This window comes from Phoxinus phoxinus, assembly GCF_949152265.1.
Source record: "Phoxinus phoxinus genome assembly, chromosome: 20".
Taxonomy (NCBI): domain Eukaryota; kingdom Metazoa; phylum Chordata; class Actinopteri; order Cypriniformes; family Leuciscidae; genus Phoxinus; species Phoxinus phoxinus.
Genome location: NC_136895.1, coordinates 5,643,415 through 5,655,674, shown reverse-complemented (window position 1 = coordinate 5,655,674; position 12,260 = coordinate 5,643,415). Strand labels below are relative to the sequence as shown.

At 42.4% G+C, this 12,260-nt stretch overlaps 1 long non-coding RNA gene across 1 annotated transcript in view; it reads left to right on the top strand.

Moving 5' to 3' along the window:
• The window catches only part of LOC306988913, a 25,749-nt gene extending 13,489 nt beyond the window's left edge, over positions 1 to 12,260 (top strand). Inside the window, exon 3 of the long non-coding RNA XR_013795525.1 lies at positions 12,127 to 12,260. This is a non-coding gene — a long non-coding RNA (uncharacterized lncRNA). The remainder of the gene's footprint in view (positions 1 to 12,126) is intronic.

Sequence of the window (12,260 nt, the reverse complement as noted above, 5' to 3'; positions counted from 1 at the left end):
ACGACGCGGTGCGGCGGCAACCAATCAAAATGTAGAAGTCCTCAGCTTGAGAGGATTCCTAAGAACGCAGTCCTGTAAACTTTGGTTCGGACCACATTAGTTCCCAAGCAAAACGGAGGAGAGGTTGACCATGTGAATTTGATAAGAAAGCGCACAACATATCTATATATTATTTATATAATAAGGTGCGAGTTTGGTCTTTTATATCACTGTATTTTTTTCATTTGAGTTACTTTAAGTGTCCTGTCTGCAGGGGAATCCTGGAGAATGGTATTGAGGGAATCCCCAGTTCTGCAGCACAGCACCGCAAAATAAAGTTAAGAAAACTAAACAACCGAGAGAAATATATATCTCAGATTTAATGTTTCATCTGTACATCAGCATCGGGTAATAACATTACAATCTCGGTCACAATACAGAAAGCTGCTTACATGTACAAACAGTGAAGACTTCAATGTAATTGTTTACTTCCATATGTAGGCTGCACACAAACAAATGTTTATTGTTAATTAAAGACCAAGGCTAGTAAAAGTCTCCTATAAACTGCATGTTGAATTTAGACTAGCATTTAACCATGAACACAAAAGCCACACCACACATATGGCTTTTAATTGGTTTATTTCGTTAGCAAAACATGTAACTATTATTGTTGAGTCTTTCCATCGATCAATTTCATACTTTCACATTTAAAAGATTTCATGAGGTTAACTTTTACCCTACTTGTTGTGGTCAGTCTGTACAAATACCGATCAACATGCTTGTTTACTTTGTGGTCCATTTAAATAAAGTTTGCAAGACCAAGCATTCAATCTACGTCAGAGCATCCACAAATCTTTCTACTGCATTGTTGGCCGGGCGGCGAGAGCAAATTTTGACACTCTCGCCGGTGGTGGTGTGAACGCACAATTAGGCTTTATTTCAGTTTGGATTGAATTTTGTGCATGTTCTCTGAGTTAAATTGTTCATAGTGCTTTAACACAAAGACTGTACAGGAGCACATGCATAGGTTTGATGTACTGTTTATTCTGCTTATTTGCTGATTAATTCATTGTAAATTATGTGCCTTTGAATATAATATTTTGTTTTGCTTCTCTGTTGATATTTTTTATAAAAGATCAGTTGTTCTGGGTGATGTGCCAGAGGCCTCGGATGAGCTGGAGGGACAGTATGCGTGGGGCTTACAGTCCAGTTCTTCTAGTTGGTCCACAAAAGTTTTTTTTGACATCATTCAAAGTTGTTAAGATCTTTTGTTTATTTATTTGATGAACATCTAGGCCATATATTCTTTTATATATATATATATATATATATATATATTAGGGGTGTAACGGTACGTGTATTCGTACCGGACCGTTTCGGTACAGCACTTTCGGTACGGTGCACATGTGTACCGAATGCAATCATTCACGTAAATTAGGCTAGTTTTGTGTGCGGAACATACGTCAATTCCGAGTTTCCACACGAACATATTAAGTGTCGGAAGTCTCCGCGTTGCACTGATTAAATCTGATTAATCGTTTTTGTGATTCAAATACATGTAAAATAGTACCATTACATCTGTCTTCCTGTGTGCGGAAATTTGTTTATGTTGCTGTGACAACGAAACACGTACACACGCGCCTGTGTTAGGAGCGCTTGTAGCTCCGTGCGCGCTGATGCACTCATCTGTGGACATTTCCGAATGCCTTTCTGTTAAAAAGCGGGCTTTCCACACAAACAAACGTACATGTGTCATTAGTATGAGAAAAAAATAGGATTTTAACTAGGGTCGGGCTCGGACATAAATATCGCATAAATAAAGATCACCACATACACGGCACGCTCGCTTTAGCCCTGCCTCTCGCTAGCTAGCGTCATGGCCAATATTGGTTTGAGAGTATTTTATTTAGTGGAGAACTTTGCAGCAGTATTTTATTTCTTATTCTTTTTTTATTTTATATATTTTCTATTTATTAGCCTATATTTTATTAAAAAAGTGTGTTTAAAAAAGTGTAAACAAATTGTTAAAAAAAAGTTTATAGTAAACAACCAGCAGTTTAATGTTTTGCATTTCTTTCCCTTACTGTACCGAAAATGAACCGAACCGTGACTTTAAAACCGAGGTATGTACCGAACCGTGATTTTTGCGTACCGTTACACCCCTAATATATATATATATATGTACTGTAGCATTTTCAGATTTTCAGACAAATAGACAATACAATCACAGGACAGGTCCAAACACAACTACAAAACAAACAAAAAAACAAATAAAAAAAGAACTCCTTCAGTTAGATTCAAGTTTGCAGATAATCACATCACCAGGCACAGGCAAGGAAGGTCAAAACTGATTTTTGCCTAGTGTGACATTATAGACCAGGTGAGATTGTACAACTGGACCACATGAGATATACATAGTATCTTTACATTGAAGACAGGCCATATATTCTTGATTGAGCACAGTTGGTTAGGAGGCAAATCAAAATGATGTTGGTGGAAGTCATTATTGTAGCAGCGTCGGGGGCCGTGGGCCACACCAGTTGTAATCGTTCAAAAGCCTTCTGGTGAACAAAGATTTTTTCGTAGATTATCGATGTCTGAACCACTTTACGGTGAAAGACTCATACCTGCTTCCGGGAATAGACGACTCCCTTGATTTTCTAACTAGAGGCAATTTTGTGTCCACAATTGACTTAGCCAAGGGCTATTGGCAGGTGGCAATGGAGGAATCGTCAAGGCCAAAGACCGCTTTCATTTCTGATCGTGGGTTGTACCAGTTCTGTGTTCTACCTTTCGGCCTGTGTAATGCCCCAGCCACTTTTCAGAGGCTCATGAACAAGTCTTGCGCAGTTTATCTGGACGATATTGTAGTCTCCTTGCCCATGTTTGAGCAACACCTGATAGACTTAAGGTGATGATACACAGGGCAACTTTTTGAGCAAGGTTGCAGGGCAATGTTGCTGTCAACGGACAACCAGGTGAGACACAGGGCCCACGACCCATCTAAATTATCAAGATAGAAATGTATTGCCCATTCGCAAATGGGAAAGTGCCCAAGCAACATTGCCCGGCAACATTGTTAAAAAAAGTTGCCTCGTGTATCATTACCTTTAGAGGAGCTCCTGGCTAGGCTTAAGTCTGCTGGTCTGTTGATGAAGTTGGAAAAGTGTTCTTCCTTCTTAGGGTATCGGTTCACCAAAGACAGATATGATCAAGATTGCGTAAGTGGATGTGTTTGGGGAATTTGCCAGTTTGCGTAGTATAACATTTAAAGCCCCTTAAATGAACGAAATGACTCGGAAAAAAGATTTGTTCATTTTGATGAACGAGATCGAACAAGAGAGTCAGACACTGGTGGCTGGTGTTGCCAGATTGGGTGTTTTTTCCGCAGTGGGAATATTGCAAAGAGAGGAGACCCATTCAATTGCGCTTTTAAATACGCGCAATTTACGGTATAGTGGGTGGGGACAGGCGCTGATTACCTGATGAACTGTAGGTTTGGTACATAACACGCACTCTGCGGTTTCACATCAAGCGCTTTCTGCGTATTGGCCATGGCGCTATTAACGCTGCGTTCACAAATGTATGTACATCTGGCCCTCAAAATCTTCTTGTACATAGCACCTCATGAAAAAGTTTTAAGTATTATGAGTATTTTCATGATAATCCCACCGCAGGTCATTTGGGTGAGACTAAAATGGTGGCAAGGCTTAAACAGATATTTTTCTGGCTTAGGAGGATGTCAGATGTGGGTTTGTGTGCTGTCTTCCATTTCACTAACCCATCCCAGAGAAAGCCTGATTGTTTCATGGTTTCAGCATCCCTGGGAGTACACAGGGTTGGACTTATAGGCCCCTTGCCTCAGACGCAAAGGTGGTAATGCATGTGTTTGTAGATGACTTTTCAAAGTGGTTCGAAGTTTGTGCTGAGGGAAGCTACGGCGTTTGTTGCTGCCAGTAAGCTGCTCAGTGAAGTTTTTGCTTGGCATGGTGCCCCAAAGTACCTGATATCAGACTGGGGCTCTGTGTTTATGATTGATCTCTTCAAACACACAGTTTCAGCTTTGTCTGAGCACAGACTTACAACATCTTACCACCCTCAGACAGATGCCACAGAGAGGGTGAATTGAACACTGAAAATGGTTATTATGGTGCGTTCACACCGGACGCGAATAGCGCGTCAGGCGCGAGTGATTTCAATGTTAAGTCAATGCAAAGACGCGTTACACGCGTTTTACGCGCGTAACGCGTCTTTGCATTGACTTAACATTGGAATCACTCGCGCCTGACGCGCTATTCGCGTCCGGTGTGAACGCACCATTAGAGCATATGTAGGAACTATAGGAACTTTGCTTTTTTCCCCACATTTGTTTTGCCGAACGGACAGCTCAGCGTGAGAGTACGGGATTAAACTGGACATGCCTTTGGATCTGATTTCTCAGCCTGATTCTCTTGGAGTGGAAGATCCGGATGCGATTTCTTTGAATGCCCTGAAGCATAGGTGGAGCATGTGTAAGGCATGGCATGGCTTAGCCTTCCCCTGGCCAGGGACTTAAGACTATCATGAAATTTTCCCACTCAATTTCCCACTGACTGCTGCTGCTTCTGATTGTTTTGAGAGGGAAGTACTGCCCATAACTGCTGGTCTAGGATCAGTTTCTCCATAATAATAGCTTATTGGCAAAACAGATTTGGTGTTTGCGCACTTGAGCGCGTCAAAGGTTTCTATTTACAACAGGTTTTTCAGCATTGAGCTATACAGCCAATCACAAACATCATTTTATTTCCATAACGCAATGGCCAATCAAGACGCTTTTAAGTTTTTTTCCAGTTCTGAGTTCTGCATGTTAACTATAAGTTAACTTATAACAGTGTAGAAATTATGTAGGCTAAATAAAAGATTAATAGTGCAGTCAGCTTTATTGTTTATAGTAGAACTTTGTGAGATTGTGATGAATGGAGGTGGTGATAGCTTTTTATTGATTATAATTGGACGCTTTATAATCCAATCAGAATGTGAATACACTTTTGTTTTGCTGCATTAGGCAAGGCAATGGTTATAAATCATGCATATATTATGCTTTCCTTTCTTTTTAAATGATAGTGGTTTCCGAACCACTCTAATAACTGCATTAATAACAAATCATTTATCTGTAATGTTTATGCTGGGATGTGTAGCTTGTTGCTAGATGACACGTAACTTGAAACAATTTTATGTAATTTAACCAGACAGATGTCGGTAGCCACTGACTTCCATAATATATATTATTGGCTACCGTCAACTGGTTACCAACATTCTTCAAAATACCTTATTTTGTGTTCAACAGAAGAAAGAAACTCATACAGGTTTGGAACAACATAATGAGTAAATAAAGACATCATTTTTAGTTTTGGGTGAACCATCCCTTTAAGTAATTTCAATAAGCTGGAAAATATGCTAGTTCTCGTCTCCTGTGCATCTTTTCCACTGAAACCAGTGGAACCAGTTTTTCTCTCTTGGCAACTGAACACTTCAACTTTGTGTTACAATGTACAAACTCCGTTCACACGTACAGTAACTGGTGTGAAACAGTGATTAACTTGGAAACTAAAAAATGGCACTTCATGATAAAAAAGTTGCTGACCCCTGGGCCTAAACAATAACGCAAGGCAGTTTGATTGTAAACTCAGATGCAAGGTATTTTCACTTGCAGGTATCATATTGGTCATTACCTCAGCAACCACTTGCTTTGTACACACTCTTTGTGAATGAAAAGTATCCGTACAACTGAGAAGCGGCAATATCATTATTTAATTCATTAGGATATTTGATATAGAAACTGACTTTGTAAAGTAAGTTTAAGTACCTTTAAACTGGAAAAAAAATTCATCAAGCTTAACCAGCATTACCGGTATTACCATATGTCATCACACACCTACTATGTGCCAAACTCAACTTTATCAAGTAAGTGAAACAGCGTCATCTGTAATTGCTCAGAAACGTTTTGAGGAATTGCAGAATAATGCATGAAACAGTTTTTTTTAGAATTTATTGTTATAACTTAAGAACATTGTGTAACTAATATTCCTGCAATAAAGCCACCAAAATTAGAAACTGTATTATCATTTCAATCTCTTTTGGAAGAGGTGTTTCTGCAAAACATGCAGGATAGACAAACAAACATGAAAAACTCTATACTACTCTAAAACTGTAAAACGTACTCGGTTACTAACGTAACCTCGGTTCTCTCTAGAGAGAGGAACGAGTACTGCGTAGTAAGACTACGCTTAGGGTAAAATCCTTTTCCACAAGAATACTGAAGCCAAAAATTATCCTTAATTTTGTATAAATGTAAAACGCGTTGCCGCAGCATACAGACATAGGCAAGACAGCTCGCGCCGATTGGCTGCTGTGCGGGCAACTGCTTGAGCCTATCGAGCGAGACCTAGAGACCCAATGAGGGTGCTTCGCGCCCTTCTGTATCACGTCCCGCCGAAACGGGCGTGGCTTAGGGCTATAAAATGCGCTCGCAGGCTCAACTCTCAGATTTTTAACAGTGAAGCAACCAGAGTGCATGCACGGCAGGATACGCCATACAGATATCTTGCAAGGCAATCCTACTTGACCAGGCCCACGAAGAAGCCATGCTTCTCGTGGAGTGCGCTCTGACACCCAAAGGGCATTGTATGTAGGCTCTGTTTCGAAGTGGCTAGTCCCTTAGAATGCCCGCTGAACGAAACAAAGAGCTGCTCCGTCTGTCTGAAGGCAGACGAGCGAGACACATAAGCTCTTAATGCCCTGACCGGGCAGAGAAAACTTTCGTCCTCATTTTCCCCAGTGACCGGTAGGGCAGACAGGGAAATGACCTGTGCCCTAAACGGTGTATTTAGGGATTTTGGAACATAACCATGCTTAGGTTTGAGTATAACCCTAGAGTCATTAGGCCCAAAATCCATGCACGTAGCACTCACTGAGAGCGCGTGTAAGTCTTGAACGACAGGTGTTTAAGATCAATCTCCTGTAAAGGCTCAAAAGGATGACCTTTCATGGCTTCCAGCACCTTAGAAAGGTCCCATATAGGGACTGTGGGAGGTCTGGGGGGATTCAGTCTCTTAGCTCCTCTAAGGAACTCACGTTTGATCTTCTGCAAGAACCAATGACGTTCATTCTCGTGTTACCCAGCACGTTTGAGTTTCTGCAAGAACCAATGAGGTTCATTCTCGTATTACGCATCACGTTTGAGCGTCTCAAGAACCAATGAGGTTCATTCTCGTGTTACGCAGCACGTTTGAGCTTCAGCAAGAACCAATGAGGTTCATTCTCGTGTTACGCAGCGCGTTTGAGCTTCAGCAAGAACCAATGAGGTTCATTCTCGTGTTAGGCAGCACGTTTGAGCTTTAGCAAGAACCAATGAGGTTCATTCTCGTGTTACGCAGCACGTTTGAGCTTCAGCAAGAACCAATGAGGTTCATTCTCGTGTTACGCAGCACGTATGAGCTTCAGCAAGAACCAATGAGGTTCATTCTCGTGTTACGCAGCATGTTTGAGCTTCAGCAAGAACCAATGAGGTTCATTCTCGTGTTACGCAGCACGTTTGAGCTTCAGCAAGAACCAATGAGGTTCATTCTAGTGTTACGCAGCACGTTTGAGCTTCTGCAAGAACCAATGAGGTTCATTCTCGTGTTACGCAGCACGTTTGAGCTTCTCAAGAACCAATGAGGTTCATTCTCATGTTACGCATCACGTTTGAGCTTCTGCAAGAACCAATGAGGTTCATTCTCATGTTACGCATCATGTTTGAGCTTCTGCAAGAACCAATGAGATTCATTCTCGTGTTACGCAGCACGTTTGAGCTTCAGCAGGAACTAATGAGGTTCATTCTCGTATTACGCAGCACGTTTGAGCTTCAGCAGGAACTAATGAGGTTCATTCTCGTATTACGCAGCACGTTTGAGCTTCAGCAAGAACTAATGAGGTTCATTATCGTGTTACGCAGCACGTTTGAGCTTCAGCAAGAACCAACGAGGTTCATTCTCGTGTTACGCAGCACGTTTGAGCTTCAGCAGGAACTAATGAGGTTCATTCTCGTATTACGCAGCACGTTTGAGCTTCAGCGAGAACCAATGAGGTTCATTATTGTGTTACGCAGCACGTTTGAGCTTCTGCAAGAACTAATGAGGTTCATTATTGTGTTACGCAGCACGTTTGAGCTTCTGCAAGAACCAACGAGGTTCATTCTCGTGTTACGCAGCACGTTTGAGCTTCAGCAGGAACTAATGAGGTTCATTCTCGTATTACGCAGCACGTTTGAGCTTCAGCGAGAACCAATGAGGTTCATTCTCGTGTTACGCAGCACGTTTGAGCTTCAGCAAGAACTAATGAGGTTCATTATTGTGTTACGCAGCACGTTTGAGCTTCTGCAAGAACCAACGAGGTTCTTTCTCGTGTTACGCATCACGTTTGAGCTTCAGCAAGAACTAATGAGGTTCATTCTCGTGTTACGCAGCACGTTTGAGCTTCAGCAAGAACTAATGAGGTTCATTATCGTGTTACGCAGCACGTTTGAGCTTCTCAAGAACCAATGAGGTTCATTCTCGTGTTACGCATCACGTTTGAGCTTCAGCAAGAACCAACGAGGTTCTTTCTCGTGTTACGCAGCACGTTTGAGCTTCAGCAAGAACTAATGAGGTTCATTATCGTGTTACGCAGCACGTTTGAGCTTCTCAAGAACCAATGAGGTTCATTCTCGTGTTACGCATCACGTTTGAGCTTCTGCAGGAACCAATGAGATTCATTCTCGTGTTACGCAGCACGTTTGAGCTTCTCAAGAACCAATGAGGTTCATTCTCGTGTTACGCAGCACGTTTGAGCTTCTGCAAGAACCAATGAGATTCATTCTCGTGTTACGCAGCACGTTTGAGCTTCAGCAAGAACCAATGAGATTCATTCTCGTGTTACGCAGCACGTTTGAGCTTCTGCAGGAACCAATGAGATTCATTCTCGTGTTACGCAGCACGTTTGAGCTTCAGCAAGAACCAATGAGATTCATTCTCGTGTTACGCAGCACGTTTGAGCTTCTGCAGGAACCAATGAGATTCATTCTCGTGTTACGCAGCACGTTTGAGCTTCAGCAAGAACTAATGAGGTTCATTATCGTGTTACGCAGCACGTTTGAGCTTCAGCAAGAACCAATGAGGTTCATTATCGTGTTACGCAGCACGTTTGAGCTTCAGCAAGAACCAATGAGATTCATTCTCGTGTTACGCAGCACGTTTGAGCTTCTGCAGGAACCAATGAGATTCATTCTCGTGTTACGCAGCACGTTTGAGCTTCAGCAAGAACTAATGAGGTTCATTATCGTGTTACGCAGCACGTTTGAGCTTCAGCAAGAACCAATGAGATTCATTATCGTGTTACGCAGCACGTTTGAGCTTCAGCAAGAACCAATGAGATTCATTCTCGTGTTACGCAGCACGTTTGAGCTTCTGCAGGAACCAATGAGATTCATTCTCGTGTTACGCAGCACGTTTGAGCTTCAGCAAGAACTAATGAGGTTCATTATCGTGTTACGCAGCACGTTTGAGCTTCAGCAAGAACCAATGAGGTTCATTCTCGTAACGCAGCACGTTTGAGCTTCTCAAGAACCAATGAGGTTCATTCTCGTGTTACGCATCACGTTTGAGCTTCTGCAGGAACCAATGAGATTCATTCTCGTGTTACGCAGCACGTTTGAGCTTCTCAAGAACCAATGAGGTTCATTCTCGTGTTACGCAGCACGTTTGAGCTTCTGCAAGAACCAATGAGATTCATTCTCGTGTTACGCAGCACGTTTGAGCTTCAGCAAGAACCAATGAGATTCATTCTCGTGTTACGCAGCACGTTTGAGCTTCAGCAAGAACCAATGAGATTCATTCTCGTGTTACGCATCACGTTTGAGCTTCAGCAAGAACTAATGAGGTTCATTATCGTGTTACGCAGCACGTCTGAGCTTCTCAAGAACCAATGAGGTTCATTCTCGTGTTACGCAGCACGTCTGAGCTTCTCAAGAACCAATGAGGTTCATTCTCGTTACGCAGCACGTTTGAGCTTCTGCAGGAACCAATGAGGTTCATTCTCGTGTTACGCAGCACGTTTGAGCTTCAGCAAGAACCAATGAGATTCATTCTCGTGTTACGCATCACGTTTGAGCTTCAGCAAGAACTAATGAGGTTCATTATCGTGTTACGCAGCACGTTTGAGCTTCTGCAGGAACCAATGAGATTCATTCTCGTGTTACGCAGCACGTTTGAGCTTCTGCAAGAACCAATGAGTTTCATTCTCGTGTTACGCAGCACGTTTGAGCTTCTGCAAGAACCAATGAGATTCATTCTCGTGTTACGCAGCACGTTTGAGCTTCTCAAGAACCAATGAGGTTCATTCTCGTTACGCAGCACGTTTGAGCTTCAGCAAGAACCAATGAGGTTCATTCTCGTGTTACGCAGCACGTTTGAGCTTCTGCAAGAACCAATGAGGTTCATTCTCGTGTTACGCAGCACGTTTGAGCTTCTGCAAGAACCAATGAGGTTCATTCTCGTGTTACGCAGCACGTTTGAGCTTCTCAAGAACCAATGAGGTTCATTCTCATGTTACGCAGCACGTTTGAGCTTCTGCAAGAACCAATGAGGTTCATTCTCATATTACGCAGCACGTTTGAGCTTCAGCAAGAACCAATGAGATTAATTCTCGTGTTACGCAACACGTTTGAGCTTCTGCAAGAACCAATGAGGTTCATTCTCGTGTTACGCAGCACGTTTGAGTTTTAATGAAGGTCTTATGGGTTTGGAACAACATGAGGATACATAAATGATGACAGATTTTTCATTTTGGGGTAACTAACCCATTAAGTGGTGGAGGATTGTGCTTTGCAATGGCAAGATCATGGGTTTGATTCCAAAGCGAAACACAAAGTGTGAATTCAGGTTTATTAAGACACTTTTGCCATTGAGATGACTGGGAAAAGTGTCCCAATCAACATTAATACATCCGACACTGAATATGTATATCTTGAATGTACTGTAGGTCACTCAAGATAAAAGCACCTGCCAAATATTGTTTAGCAAGTTCATGTTATCTGTGACATGTTTTGGCGGTCTCGTAGCCACCAGCTCTTCGAGTTTGAGCGCACAACCGTCTTCTGCTCAAGCTGAAAGCGTTTCGACGCAAGTGCAGAATAATGCAGCCCAGAGCTCTGTTTGTTCCCACTTCTTTTTCGGTCTGCCACAGCCTGTAATTATCTACAGCTGAAAACAAGTGCATGCTGAAATGCCCATTGGGCCATAGAAATGGAATTATAGCCCGCGTCGCTTTCCTTTCTCTGCAGAAAGAATGCTTCTTTTTGTGGCAGAGAATGTGTGTTTAGTTTAGTTTGAACTATTTTGGCAAGGAGGGGGCTCCCGGCAGGCCAGCCGCGCGCGACGTCTTTGTTAAACGTCTTGATGATGGAAAATTGATCAGGCTTGAATCAGAGGTTCAATATATGGTCTCCCTCAGTCTATTGTCTAGGTGAATTGCACATGGTGAAGGGCCACAGGCAGGTTGCTATTAATATGACAGCCTACTCCATATCCAGCTATAATTTCTAATGAAATACCTAATCTCCATTATTTTGATCCAGGCGGGCGATAGCGTAGAAGAAAAGGAGAGAAGAAGGAGAAAAGGCTTTTCTTTGTGCTTTTCCGTACGAGAAATGGCAAACCGATCATTTTTGTCAAGTTCTTTTTTGATGCCGACCGAAATGCTTGTGGATTGCCACAGTTTAAAAAGGCGCCCAGATAAAGCCATTCAAGGCGCTGAATGCAGACGCCATCTGTTTTTTTTTCTATTTCCTCTTTTTTTTCTCCTTTTTCAATCCTTGTAATCAAATTTGAGCAAAATCAAATGGAAGGGGGAGTTTCAATGAAAGTACCTTTTGTTGGGCTGAAACGAGCAAGTAATTTACAAACTGCCCTTCCTTTGTGTGGGAGGCTAAAGGAAAAAAGAAATCAGTAGCTTTTAAAGCTAGGCCTCGCTGCGACTCCGCAGATAATGAAAGCCGTCTGTGTTGTGGGCTAGAGAGCATTTCAAAGGCAGGCCTGACTCAGGGTTACACTGCTAAAAAACCTGCGTGTGTTTGTTTTGTGGGGAGAGCAGATCCAGTCTTCAACGCAGTGCGGACACGGGGTGAGTCGGCGAAGGAGGACACCTTCTTTCAGCTGGAAACCGTTATTGAACATGTGGGAATCTAAGAGGACTTGAGCCTACTTGCCTTCACAATCCTTACGGAT